We start from the raw sequence: 12,454 nt of genomic DNA on the forward strand, positions 1-12,454 counted from the left end.
CATGTTAAAAATGTTTTTAATATGTTTTGTCTTTGAAAATATTTAGTCAAAATTCATGGGCTCATTATTTAATTTATAAAAAAAAATTTCTTTTTTTTATAAGCTAAAAATATAAATAATGATTAAAATAACTTATCATTTAATTAATAATTATGTTACATATAGTTTTATATATAATACACATTAATATCAATATTAACTAAAGTTATTTTATATAATTAGTATAAACTTTAATTAACAAAGCGTGTCGACAAAAAAATAAATATTTAATCAACGTCGAATTTAATTAATCATATATTAAGTATGGATAACAACCCTAGGGGAAAATTAGTCAATTCAAGTATGGAAATGTGAGAGTTGTTATATTCAATAAGAATAATAATAACTCTGGTAACTTCTATGGCAATAATGGTAATAATTATAATAATAGAAGTTCAAATCAAAACTTAAAATGTAAAAAGTGTAACAAAGTTGGACACACAATTGAAAGATGTTATGAAATTGTTGGGTATCATCCTTCTTTTAGGAGAAGAACTAGTGGTAATCAAGCTAATAACTATAATAATAGTTCTGGAAATAAAAATTACTCCAATAATAGTGTTACTAAAGATGTTTTACCAGGGACAGCTCCTGCTAGTTTGACTAATGATCAATTGATGAAGCTTCTTAGTTTGATTAATGATAATGTTGCTACTGTGGATGCTAGTTCAAATATGGCAGGTAAAATTGTCAATCATAATGTTTATTTCAATTCAAATTATAAGAAGTTTTTTAATGGTCATATAAATGATAAATTCAAAAACACAAGTCAAGGGTGGATCATTGATTCAGGAGCTAATCAACATATGACTGTGTCTGAAACTGGTTTTAATAAAGTTGTTGATATTTCTCAGTTAAACTTAACTGTTGGTCATCCTAATGGAACTTAAGCTAAAGTTACAAAAGTTGGAAATTTAAAGCTTTCAAACAATGTGATTTTATATGATGTGTTGGTTGTTCCTGAATATTGTGTTAGTCTCATGTCTGTTCATAAGTTGTCTAAAGATAGCAAATTAACTGTCAGTTTTGATGAGAATAAATATTTTATTCAGGACTTGAAAGCCAGGACAACATTAGGGACTGGTAGTCAATCTGGTGGTCTATATGTGTTTGATGATTGCAATATGAATGTGTTAGGTATGACTTGTAATGTGTGTGTGCATTATGTTTCAGCTCGGTTGTGGCATGCAAGACTTGGTCATCCTTCTGATCAAGTCTTGAAAGTTTTAAGGCATAAACTGAATTTAAAAGATTTTAAAGAAAATTGTCCCTGTGATATATGCCATAAGGCAAAACAAACCAGGAAACCCTTTCCTCTTAGTGATCATAAATCACAAGGAATAGGTGATTTAATACATTTGGACCTTTGGGGTCCATTTAAAGTCCAAAGTAAAGAGGGTTTTAAATATTTTTAATTATTGTGGATAATTTTTCTAGAGCTGTGTGGATATATCTTCTTAAAAATAAAGAAGATACTTTTGATAACTTTCAAACTTTTGTTCAATTAATTAAAAATCAATTTAATAAAACCATTAAAATCATAAGAAGTGACAATGGTACTGAGTTTGTGAACAATAAAATGAGCAGTTTTTTAAGGTCAAATGGTATTGTGCATCAGACTTCTTGTGTCTACACTCCACAACAGAATGGCATAGCTGAGAGGAAACATAGGCACTTGTTAAATGTTGCAAGGGCTCTTATGTTTCAAGGGGGTTACCTTTAAATATATGGAGTGAGTGTATTTTAACTGCTTGTTATTTGATTAACATGACTCCTTCAAGTGTTCTCTCTGGAAAGACTCCTTATGAATATGTTTTCAAAAAAGAACCTAGTCTCTCTCACCTCAAATGTTTTGGTTGTTTGTGTTATGCAACTGTTTTAAATACAGAAAATAAATTTTCTAGTAGGTCTTATAAGTGTATTCTCATTGGTTTTGGTAATGTGCAAAAGGGTTATAAATTGTTAAACTTAGAAAACAGAAGTTTTCTTTTTTCAAGAGATGTTAAATTTTATGAGAATATTTTTCCTCTAAAATCAAAAATTGTTGATAATAGTCAAAATGATCACAGTAGTGAAAGGGAAAAACATTTTATGTTTGATCAAATTTTTCAAAATGACCAAAATATCTTAAGTCCCAATGATGATGTGATAGCAGTATATGATGGTGATGGTAGTAGTACAAGTGACTACACTAGTGATCATAGTCCTACAAATGGAAGTTATACTTCTAGTAGAGATAGTGGTTCTAGTGAAGGTCCAAGTACTTCTGCAACTCCCATGGATAACATATCCTCTCCCGAGGGCAATACTTTTGTAAATGAAAACACTACTAGCTCTGTTCATACTCAAACTGTAAGGAGGACTTCCAGAGAATCTGTGCTTCTAAAAAATTTTGATGATTATGTTTTAGATGGCAAGGTTAAATATGGGATTGAAAAAGTTGTTAACTATTCTCTGCTTACTCATGATAATATGTGCTTTACTACTAATCTTAATAAGTCTTATGAGCCTAAATCTTTTTTTAGGCTTCTCAAGATAACAATTGGGTTGAGGCAATGAATCAAGAAATTGAAGCTCTTAATAGAAATAATACTTGGATTATTACTGATTTACCTTCTGATAGGAAACCCATTGGTAGTAAATGGATTTATAAAATTAAGTATAAATCTAATGGTGAGATAGAAAGGTATAAGGCAAGGCTTGTAGCCAAAGGCTACTGTCAGAAGGAGGGAATAGATTATGATGAAACTTATTCACATGTGGTTAAACATGTGACTGTCAGATGTATTATTACATTGGCTGTTCAAAATAACTGGCCTTTGTATCAACTTGATGTGAATAATGCTTTTCTTTATGGTGATCTGAATGAAGAAATTTATATGAAATTGCCTGAAGGATATTTTTCTAAAGATGAAACTAAAGTTTGCAAATTAGTTAAGTCTTTCTATGGTTTAAAACAAGCTCCTAGGCAATGGAATCATAAGTTGAATTCTGCTTTAATTGAGCATGGTTTTGTGCAGAGTGTTTCTGATCATTCTTTATATGTTAAAAACATCAATGATGTTTTCATTGCTTTGCTTGTTTATGTTGATGATATTGTTGTTACTGGAAATAATTTGACTGAAATTGAAAACTTTAAGAGGTTTCTTAAAACAAAATTTTTGATTAAAGATCTTAGCATTCTTAAATATTTTCTTGGTATTGAAATTTTACCAAATAATTCTGGTATATGCATGAATCAAAGGAAATATTATCTTGAGTTATTAAATGATTATGGGATGCTAGGGTGTAAACCTATGAGCACTTCCATTGAGGCTAACCTGAGTGTTAAAAATGTTCCAAGTCTAAAAGACAGATTGCTTACAAACATTACTGAATACCAAAAACTTGTTGGAAGATTAATATACTTAACTCTAACTAGACCTGATATTGGTTTTGCTGTGCAAGTTTTGAGTCAATATATGCATGCTCCTCTTCAGTCACATTTTAATCTTGCATTTAGGGTTTTAAGGTATTTAAAAGGTTCTCCTGGAAAAGGAGAACAAATTGTTAAAAGTGATTCCTTTAAACTCTTTGCATATAGTGATTTTGACTATGCTAAATGCAAACTTGATAGAAAATCGGTCACTGGTTATTTGGTTTATTTCTGTAATTCTTTAGTCTCTTGGAAAAGTAAAAAACAAGCAACTATTTCTAGGTCTTCAGCTGAAGCTGAGTATAGGGCCATGGGTTCAGTTGCTTATGAAATTATTTGGATTAAAAACTTATTGCAAGAGCTTAATATTAATGTTGAGCTTCTTATAAACTTGTTTTGTGATAATAACTCTGCTTTACAGCTTGTAGCCAATCATGTTTTCCATGAAAGGACCAAACATTTTGAAGTGGATGTACATTTTATAAGAAATAAAGTGGCTACATGCATAATAAAACCTGTGAAAGTTGAATCTAAAGTTCAACTTGCAGATATTTTAACTAAGGGATTAATTGCAGGTTAACATGACCATCTGGTAAAACAGTTAGGGCTTGTTGACTTATTTCAAAATAAGTTTGAGGGGGAATGTTCAAAATGATAGTTCATTTCAAACTTATTTTGAAACATTTATTTCTTTATTCTTACTTGCGGTTTGTTCTAGTATTTTGTGCATGTATCTTGCTGAGATTGCATGCTATGAAGATAGCTGTGAGTAGCAGTTGGATAGTTGCAGATTCACTTCAGTTTAATTTATTATTTATTTATGTTTATTGCTAAAGTTGATGAAAAGAGAATTTATGTGTTGATTCTTTCAACAATGCAAGTAGAGGGACTAAAGCTGTCATTTTAGAAAGTTGGGCTCAAGAGGGTATATAACCCTAATCATCTCACAGATTAGGGTTACGATCACATTTTCTTCTGCACTTTGTTGGCTTCTTCTCTCATTCGTTTAAGCATATTTCTCCAGATTCAATCCTTGTTATTTTCCTCTTTATTGTGTGATTTGTTGATCATTCCACACCTTGTGGCTTGATTGTGAGGCGTGTTTGATTCATGTATTTGCTCTATTCAAATACAGTTGATATTGTTTGAGTAATTAGGGTTGTAATCTTGTTTCTGGATTGATTCTTGTGTATAATCGTTACAGATTGTGTAATTGTGGTTGAATAATTGTTGGTTTTCATAATTTTACATTTGTTGATAAAGGTGGTGGTATAAACGGCTGGGTCGACGGAGTTTGGATGTTTCTTTTTTGATTTTTGTTTTTTTCACGACAACCTCCCTTCAGCGTCACAAATTCACATGCGGCGATTTCATGGTCGCCCATCGAGCTCTGAAGGTGTTGGTAGCGTGAGTGACTTGGATGTTGAGACTTTATTGTTTTAGTGTAATTTGTTGTGGTTGCTTGCTTCATTTTAACTGTATATGTATATGATAATTCTGATAGTGTGTAATAACAAACAAATATCGAGTATCATATATATTTATAAGTATAATTATAACAAGTAGCCAAGGTCCAAGTATATATGATATTATATTTATATATTATATATTTTATTTAGATTATTTATTTATATAAGTAATAAAAAGAAGAAAAAAATGGGTTATTTAAAATTACCAACATTGTATTATAAATGCATAAAATTCCTTAATTGTTATAATTATATATAATATGTATAGTGTAGTGACCCGAACTTTTCCATGTTTATATATATTAATTGAGATTGATGTTTACATGATTAAATGTTTCCAACATGTTAAGCAATCAAACTTGTTAAGACTTGATTAATTGAAATATGTTTCATATAGACAATTGACCACCCAAGTTGATCGGTGATTCACGAACGTTAAAACTTGTAAAAACTATATGATGACATATATATGGATATATATATATATAGTTAACATGATACTATGATAAGAAAACATATCATAAAGTATATTAACAATGAACTACATATGTAAAAACAAGACTACTAACTTAATGATTTTTAAACGAGACATATATGTAACGATTATCGTTGTAAAGACATTTAATGTATATATATCATATTAAGAGATATTCATACATGATAATATCATGATAATATAATAATTTAAAATCTCATTTGATATTATAAACATTGGGTTAACAACATTTAACAAGATCGTTAACCTAAAGGTTTCAAAACAACATTTACATGTAACGACTAACGATGACTTAACGACTCAGTTAAAATGTATATACATGTAGTGTTTTAATATGTATTTATACACTTTTGAAAGACTTCAATACACTTATCAAAATACTTCTACTTAACAAAAATGCTTACAATTACATCCTCGTTCAGTTTCATCAACAATTCTACTCGTATGCACCCGTATTCGTACTCGTACAATACACAGCTTTTAGATGTATGTACTATTGGTATATACACTTCAATGATCAGCTCTTAGCAGCCCATGTGAGTCACCTAACACATGTGGGAACCATCATTTGGCAACTAGCATGAAATATCTCATAAAATTACAAAAATATGAGTAATCATTCATGACTTATTTACATGAAAACAAAATTACATATCCTTTATATCTAATCCATACACCAACGACCAAAAACACCTACAAACACTTTCATTCTTCAATTTTCTTCATCTAATTGATCTCTCTCAAGTTCTATCTTCAAGTTCTAAGTGTTCTTCATAAATTCCAAAAGTTCTAGTTTCATAAAATCAAGAATACTTTCAAGTTTGCTAGCTCACTTCCAATCTTGTAAGGTGATCATCCAACCTCAAGAAATCTTTGTTTTTTACAGTAGGTTATCATTCTAATACAAGGTAATAATCATATTCAAACTTTGGTTCAATTTCTATAACTATAACAATCTTATTTCAAGTGATGATCTTACTTGAACTTGTTTTCGTGTCATGATTCTGCTTCAAGAACTTCGAGCCATCCAAGGATCCATTGAAGCTAGATCCATTTTTCTCTTTTCCAGTAGGTTTATCCAAGGAACTTAAGGTAGTAATGATGTTCATAACATCATTCGATTCATACATATAAAGCTATCTTATTCGAAGGTTTAAACTTGTAATCACTAGAACATAGTTTAGTTAATTCTAAACTTGTTCGCAAACAAAAGTTAATCCTTCTAACTTGACTTTTAAAATCAACTAAACACATGTTCTATATCTATATGATATGCTAACTTAATGATTTAAAACCTGGAAACACGAAAAACACCGTAAAACCGGATTTACGCCGTCGTAGTAACACCGCGGGCTGTTTTGGGTTAGTTAATTAAAAACTATGATAAACTTTGATTTTAAAGTTGTTATTCTGAGAAAATGATTTTTATTATGAACATGAAACTATATCCAAAAATTATGATTAAACTCAAAGTGGAAGTATGTTTTCTAAAATGGTCATCTAGACGTCGTTCTTTCGACTGAAATGACTACCTTTACAAAAACGACTTGTAACTTATTTTTCCGACTATAAACCTATAATTTTTCTGTTTAGATTCATAAAATAGAGTTCAATATGAAACCATAACAATTTGATTCACTCAAAACGGATTTAAAATGAAGAAGTTATGGGTAAAACAAGATTGGATAATTTTTCTCATTTTAGCTACGTGAAAATTGGTAACAAATCTATTCCAACTATAACTTAATCAACTTGTATTGTATATTATGTAATCTTGAGATACCATAGACACGTATACAACGTTTCGACCTATCATGTCGACACATCTATATATATTTCGGAACAACCATAGACACTCTATATGTGAATGTTGGAGTTAGCTATACAGGGTTGAGGTTGATTCCAAAATATATATAGTTTGAGTTGTGATCAATACTGAGATACGTATACACTGGGTCGTGGATTGATTCAAGATAATATTTATCGATTTATTTCTGTACATCTAACTGTGGACAACTAGTTGTAGGTTACTAACGAGGACAGCTGACTTAATAAACTTAAAACATCAAAATATATTAAAAGTGTTGTAAATATATTTTGAACATACTTTGATATATATGTATATATTGTTATAGGTTCGTGAATCAACCAGTGGCCAAGTCTTACTTCCCGATGAAGTAAAAATCTGTGAAGGTGAGTTATAGTCCCACTTTTAAAATCTAATATTTTTGGGATGAGAATACATGCAGGTTTTATAAATGATTTACAAAATAGACACAAGTACATGAAACTACATTCTATGGTTGAATTATCGAAATCGAATATGCCCCTTTTTATTAAGTCTGGTAATCTAAGAATTAGGGAACAGACACCCTAATTGACGCGAATCCTAAAGATAGATCTATTGGGCCTAACAAACCCCATCCAAAGTACCGGATGCTTTAGTACTTTGAAATTTATATCATATCCGAAGGGTGTCCCGGAATGATGGGGATATTCTTATATATGCATCTTGTTATTGTCGGTTACCAGGTGTTCACCATATGAATGATTTTTATCTCTATGTATGGGATGTGTATTGAAATATGAAATCTTGTGGTCTATTGTTACGATTTGATATATATAGGTTAAACCTATAACTCACCAACATTTTTGTTGACGTTTTAAGCATGTTTATTCTCAGGTGATTATTAAGAGCTTCCGCTGTCGCATACTTAAATAAGGACAAGATTTGGAGTCCATGCTTGTATGATATTGTGTAAAAACTGCATTCAAGAAACTTATTTTGTTGTAACATATTTGTATTGTAAACCATTATGTAATGGTCGTGTGTAAACAGGATATTTTAGATTATCATTATTTGATAATCTACGTAAAGTTTTTTTAAACCTTTATTGATGAAATAAAGGTTATGGTTTGTTTAAAAATGAATGCAGTCTTTGAAAAACGTCTCATATAGAGGTCAAAACCTCGCAACGAAATCAATTAATATGGAACGTTTTTAATCAATAAGAACGGGACATTTCAGTTGGTATCCGAGCGTTGGTCTTAGAGAACCAGAAAATTTGCATTAGTGTGTCTTATCGAGTTTGTTAGGATGCATTAGTGAGTCTGGACTTCGACCGTGTTTTCTTTAAAAATGATTGCTTAACATTTTTGTTGGAAACTATATATTTTTAACATATGAATATTATGTGATATATTAATCTCTTAACGTGTTTGATATTATATGATAGATGTCTACCTCTAGAACAAGTCCCATTGACTCACCTAATAATAATGAAGAGTCAAATGTAAATTGGAATGATTTGTGGACTGATTCACAAGTTCCCGAAGAGGAACCGGAAGAAGAGTCGGAACCGGAAGAAGAATCGGAACCGGAAGAAGAATCGGAACCGGATGAAGAAATAGAACCGGTGGGGGAAATAATAAAACGGTTAAGTAAAAGAAAATCCTCAACCAACCGACCAAAGTTAATTATGGTCAATGGTGTTTCCGCCAAGGAAGCAAAATATTGGGAGGATTACCAATTCTCCGATGAATCGGATTCCGACGAGAATTCCGATGATGTTATAGAAATTACCCCAACTGAATTTAAAAAGGCAAAAGAAAATAATAAGGGAAAGGGCATAAAAATAGAGAAATCTAATTCCAACCCTGATGAACTTTATATGTATCGTCAACCCCCGAAGTCCTTAAGTTGTAACAATGACCCGGGAACCTCTAAACCACCAGGTTTTTCTAAACCAATGTGGACAACGACGGCTCGTATTAGGGGAACATCATATATCCCTAGAAACTTGGCAAAACGAACCAAAACCAAAGAAGAAGAAACGAGCGAGTCGGAATAAGATAGTTGTATTCGTGTGGTGTAATATATGTAATATAGTGTTCTTATGCTTTATGATATATGTAAAAATTGCTTGTATTAATAAGTATTTTTTTATAAATCTAACTCTTGTCTATTTTACAGTTTAAAAACACAAAATGGATAGACAACCCAATATTTTAAGAGACCTACCCGGAGACATGATTGATGAAATCTTGTCTAGAGTCGGCCAGAATTCTTCGGCACAACTATTTAAGGCGAGATCAGTTTGTAAGACATTCGAAGAACGTTCCAAGAATGTCTTGGTTTATAAGAGACTTTCGTTTGAAAGATGGGGGATATCACATTGGGAAACCCATAAGTTACGATGTGTTTACTTTGACGCATATATTGCTGGGAACCCAAATGCTATTTTACGCAACGGGTTAAGAAATTATTTTGACTCAATATATCCGAATATTGGACTTCGTGATTTAGAAAAAGCGGCTAACATGAAACATAAAGAAGCATGTTATGCTTACGGATTAGTAATGTTCGCTTCTCACCAAAGTGAGAACAAGAACATCGGGCTACAACTATTAAACAAAACGTTTCCACAAGTGACGGAGTCGGTAATTGGGGTAAGAAATGAGGTTTTTAGATTATTACGGGACTGTTGGACATTACGTAACCCTCGTCCCTTTGATGACGTTACAACACGCTGTCTTATCAACGGCCATAACGGTTATGTTGCACAAGACCAAGGATGGGAAGTAGTCCTAGTAAAACCAGAATGCATGACTTGTTTCTGGACGTATGAATTACGTGTCTTTATTGCCTTTGCTGAACGACTTGTGTACTAGCTAGAATTGTCTTCACAACTATCTTGTATCAAAGTTATTGTGTGCTATATTTCATGCTTTATGTAAAATAAGCGGTATTGTAAGTTTGTAAAATATTGTATAAAAGTTTGAACGCGAAATATTATTATAATCAGTTTTTCATATAGAATTGTAGTAGTTGAATTGTATATTAGCTACTAAGTATGAACTTAACGGGTAGGTACTACCCGAATTTAAACTTATAAAACGCTAATATGAAGAAAAAGCTTTTATAAATGAGTTCATATTATGCTACGAAATACTATTAACTACTCTTAATATTCTGTATGATTAACTTGTTCCATTTAACTATTTTGAAGGAAATGGCACCGACTACTCGACACACCGTGAATATGAATGAAGAGGAATTCCGTACTTTTCTAGCTTCAAACATAGCCGCAGTACAGGCTGCGCTACATACCAACAATAACCTTGGATCTAGCAGTACAGGAAATCGTGTAGGATGCACCTACAAAGAATTCACTGCCTGCAAACCTTTGGAATTTGATGGAACCGAAGGACCAATCGGATTGAAACGGTGGACCGAGAAGGTTGAATCGGTGTTTGCCATAAGTAAGTGTACTGAAGAGGACAAAGTGAAGTACGCTACGCATACCTTCACAGGTTCTGCGTTAACATGGTGGAATACCTATCTAGAGCAAGTGGGACAAGATGATGCGTACGCACTACCGTGGTCAGCATTCAAGCACTTGATGAACGAGAAGTACCGTCCCAGAACCGAGGTCAATAAGCTCAAGACAGAACTTAGAGGGTTACGAACCCAAGGATTTGATATTACCACGTACGAAAGACGATTCACAGAATTGTGCCTATTGTGTCCGGGAGCATTCGAAGATGAGGAAGAGAAGATCGACGCGTTTGTGAAAGGATTACCGGAAAGAATCCAAGAAGATATAAGTTCACACGAGCCCGCCTCCATACAACAGGCATGTAGAATGGCTCACAAACTAGTGAACCAGATTGAAGAAAGAATTAAAGAACAGACTGCTGAAGAGGCCAATGTGAAGCAAGTCAAAAGAAAGTGGGAGGAAAACGGTGATAAGAATCACCAATACAACAACAACAGCAATTACAACAATAATCGCAACAATTATCCCAACAATCGCAACATCAATCGCAACTACAACAAACGGCCCAACAACAACAACAATAACAGTAACTACAACAATCATCCCAACAACAATAATAACCGCAACAACAACAACAATCAGAAGCAACTATGCCAAAGGTGTGAAAAGAATCACTCGGGGTTCTGCACCAAATTTTGCAACAAGTGTAAAAGAAATGGTCATAGCGCGGCGAAGTGTGAGGTCTACGGACCAGGGGTTAATAGAACGAAAGGAACAAATGGTGTCGGAATGAGTAATGGCGGAGCAAGTAGTGTCGGAGCAAGTTATGCCAATGTAGTTTGTTATAAATGTGGAAAACCAGGCCACATTATTAGAAATTGCCCGAACCAGGAGAACACGAATGGACAAGGCCGTGGAAGAGTTTTCAATATTAATGCGGTAGAGGCACAGGAAGACCCGGAGCTTGTTACGGGTACGTTTCTTATTGACAATAAATCTGCTTACGTTTTATTTGATTCGGGTGCGGATAGAAGCTATATGAGTAGAGATTTTTGTGCTAAATTAAGTTGTCCATTGACGCCTTTGGATAGTAAATTTTTACTCGAATTAGCAAATGGTAAATTAATTTCAGCAGATAATATATGTCGGAATCGAGAAATTAAACTGGTTAGCGAAACATTTAAGATTGATTTGATACCAGTAGAGTTAGGGAGTTTTGATGTGATAATCGGTATGGACTGGTTGAAAGAAGTGAAAGCGGAGATCGTTTGTTACAAAAATGCAATTCGCATTATACGAGAAAAAGGAAAACCCTTAATGGTGTACGGAGAAAAGGGCAACACGAAGCTACATCTTATTAGTAATTTGAAGGCACAAAAACTAATAAGAAAAGGTTGCTATGCTGTTCTAGCACACGTCGATAAAGTACAAACTGAAGAAAAGAGCATCAATGATGTTCCCATTGCAAAAGAATTTCCCGATGTATTTCCGAAAGAATTACCGGGATTACCCCCACATCGATCCGTTGAATTTCAAATAGATCTTGTACCAGGAGCTGCACCAATAGCTCGTGCTCCTTACAGACTCGCACCCAGCGAGATGAAAGAACTGCAAAGCCAATTACAAGAACTTTTAGAGCGTGGTTTCATTCGACCAAGCACATCACCGTGGGGAGCTCCTGTTTTGTTTGTCAAGAAGAAAGATGGTACATTCAGGTTGTGTATCGACTACCGAGAGTTGAACAAACTTACCATCA

The sequence above is a fragment of the Rutidosis leptorrhynchoides genome, chromosome 9 (genome assembly GCF_046630445.1).
Source record: "Rutidosis leptorrhynchoides isolate AG116_Rl617_1_P2 chromosome 9, CSIRO_AGI_Rlap_v1, whole genome shotgun sequence".
Lineage (NCBI taxonomy): Eukaryota > Viridiplantae > Streptophyta > Magnoliopsida > Asterales > Asteraceae > Rutidosis > Rutidosis leptorrhynchoides.